Source organism: Penaeus chinensis, chromosome 38 (genome assembly GCF_019202785.1).
Source record: "Penaeus chinensis breed Huanghai No. 1 chromosome 38, ASM1920278v2, whole genome shotgun sequence".
NCBI lineage: Eukaryota > Metazoa > Arthropoda > Malacostraca > Decapoda > Penaeidae > Penaeus > Penaeus chinensis.
Window position 1 is genome coordinate 171,647 of NC_061856.1, and position 3,415 is coordinate 175,061.

A 3,415-nucleotide genomic window follows, 5' to 3' on the forward strand; every position below is an offset into this window, starting at 1 on the left:
TTTTTACGTATTTCTATTAATTGTATTATTAAGAAAAAAATATATGGCCGCAATAATTACAATAATAAGGAAAATAATGATAATTATAATAAATAGGAGAGTTTGTTATTATTTTTATAATTATTGCTTCTATTATTTTTATTATAGCTATTATGAGTATAGATAGGAAAAAAAATATATATGACGACAATAATTACAATAATAATGATATTAATGATGATAATGATGATAATAATTGCAATAATGATGATAATGATGATGATAATGATGATTATTATTGTAATTATTGCAGCTATGCTTATTTTTCGTTTTTATACCATCAGAGAAAATAATTAAAACATTAAAAACAATACTGGTAATAATGATAATAAAAATGATAGTAATAATAATAATAATAATGATAATAATAATAATAATAATAATAATAATAATAATAATAATAATAATAATAATGATGATAATAATAATAATAATAATAATAATAATAATAATTGAAATAATAATAGAACTCGATATCAATGATTTCACTATTTTTGTATTCATTACAGGTATAGATATTTTTTGCAATCATACTAATACTAACTATAATGATAATAATAACAATAATAGTAACAATAATAACAAAACTAATAATATTAATAATATAATTATAATAAGTACCATCATATTGTAATTCTTACAGTTATAATATTTTTTTTTTGCAATGACAATATGAATATTAATAATAATATTAGTATTAAAATTACTATAATTATAATTATTATTATAATTATTATTATTATCAATACTATTATAGTTAAAATATTTCTTAAAAAGTTATAATAATCTTAATAATAATAATAATGATAATAATAATGATAATAACGTAAGTAATGATAAAAATAATAATAATGACAATAATAATAATAATACAATTTATTACAGTAATAATGATATTGATAATAATAATAGTAATAATAATAATAATAATAATAACAATAATAATAATAACAACAATAATAAGAAAAATGATAACAATAATAATTATTATAATAACAAAAATAATAACAATAACAATATTATAATTATTATAATTACTAATATCATTATTATAATTATTATTGTTTATATTATAGTTATTATTTTTTAATGATAATTATATATTTTTTGTAATAACACTAATCAAAATGTAATAATGATAATAATAATAATAATAATAATAATAATAATAATAATAATAATGATATTAATAATGACAATGATAATAATAATAATAATAATAATAATAATAATAATAATAATGATAATAACAATAATAATAACATAAATCGAATTTACATTTTTATCATCTTATCATTATTTTTGTAATTATTGCTGCCATATAATTATTATTATTATTATTATTATTATTATTATTATTATTATTATTATTATTATTATTATTATTATATTATAACCGCCCAAAAATATATATTCCTATATATTACAACATAATGATTCTAATAATTAAAATAATAATGTTAATAATCATGATAATGATCATAATAATTACAATACTGATGACAATGATAATAATAATTATGATAATAATGATACTAATAATTATAACGATGATAATGATGATAATAACAATAATAGTGTCCATTTATAATAAAAAAAACGGCAAAATTTAGCGAAATATAGCCTTTCCTGAGTATACTCCAAAAACGGCAAAATCTAGCGAAATATAGCATTTTCAGAGTATACTGCAAAAAGCTGTTTTTTCGATTTCATTGATGATTTTCGCAATTATTAGGGTAATAATGATAATAATGGATATAATGATATAATATTATTATTACCAATTATTCTCATTATAAGAGCAATTTTATCAGAATTCTTATTATTGTTATCATTATTATTATCTTTATTATCATCATTATTATATTAACATTATCGTTGTTATTATTTTTGTAATAATTGTCATTATTATCATTGTCATGTTAATAATAACAATAATAATAATAGTTATTATCATTATTATTATTATTATTATTATCATTATTATTATTATTATTATTATCATTATTATTATTATTATTATTATTATTATTAATATTATTAATGTCCTTGTTATTATTATAATTGTTATCATTATTATCATTATTATTATTTACATCAATATTATTATCCTTATTATTATTGTTATTATTATTATTTAAGTTATAATTGTTATTTTTATTATTTTTACTATTATTATTGTTACTTTTGTTATTATTGTTAGTATCATTATTATAATTTCATCATCATTCATATTGTTATCATTATCATTGTTGTTACTACTTTTTTATTGCTGTTGTTGTCGTTGTTATTATCATTAGTAAGATTATGATTATCATTATTTTCTTTATTAATATTGGTATTATTATTATTATTATTATTATTATTATTATTATTATTATTGTTATTATTATTATTATTATTATTATTATTATTATTATTATTATTATTATTGTTATTATTATTATTATAATTATTATTATTATTATTATTATTATTATTATTATTATTAAATCATTGCCTACGAGCATGGCATATACGTACATGCCATGGCCACTGTGAGTTTTTACACAAAGATGGCTACACTTTTACTAAGTCACAAGTGAGCCAATTGCGAGTACTGCCTGTCTCGCAATATATGTTACTAATTTATAACATCGTAATTATAATGTTTATAATAAAAATAACGCCATCGATATTCATACTGAGACATTTCATAAAAATGTAAAAAAAAAAGGAGCACAGCATTTTACCCATTTTTATTCCTTTTCCCCGGCGGGGTATTATTATTATTATTATTATTATTATTATTATTATTATTATTATTATTATTATTATTATTATTATTATTATTATCATTATTATTATTATTATTATTGTTATTGTTATTATTATTATTATTATTATTATTACTATTATTATTATTATTATTATTATTATTATTATCATTATTATTTGTATTATTATTATTATTATTATTATTATTATTATTATTATTATTATTATCGACTTATCATAATTATCGACATTATTAACATAACCGTCATTACAAATGTTATTATCACTGTAATTGCAAAAATCTTTATTTTAATGTAAAAAAAGGCATTTTTTAATCTATATTTAGCAAGATGTTGATGCTTTTTCGAAATTTCAGAATTTCTTTCCTTTTTTCTTTGAAAAAGGAGTCAATTATTGTTATTATCCTCATTATTATCATTATCATTATTGCCATTGTTACCTTCCTAATTTTCGTTATTACCAGTATTATCATTAATATTGTTAGTATTAATTTCATTAATAAATGTATTATTTGATTATCACATTATTTTTTTCATTATCATTAACTATATGACTTATTATCATTATTGATATTATTATCATTAACATTATTATTATT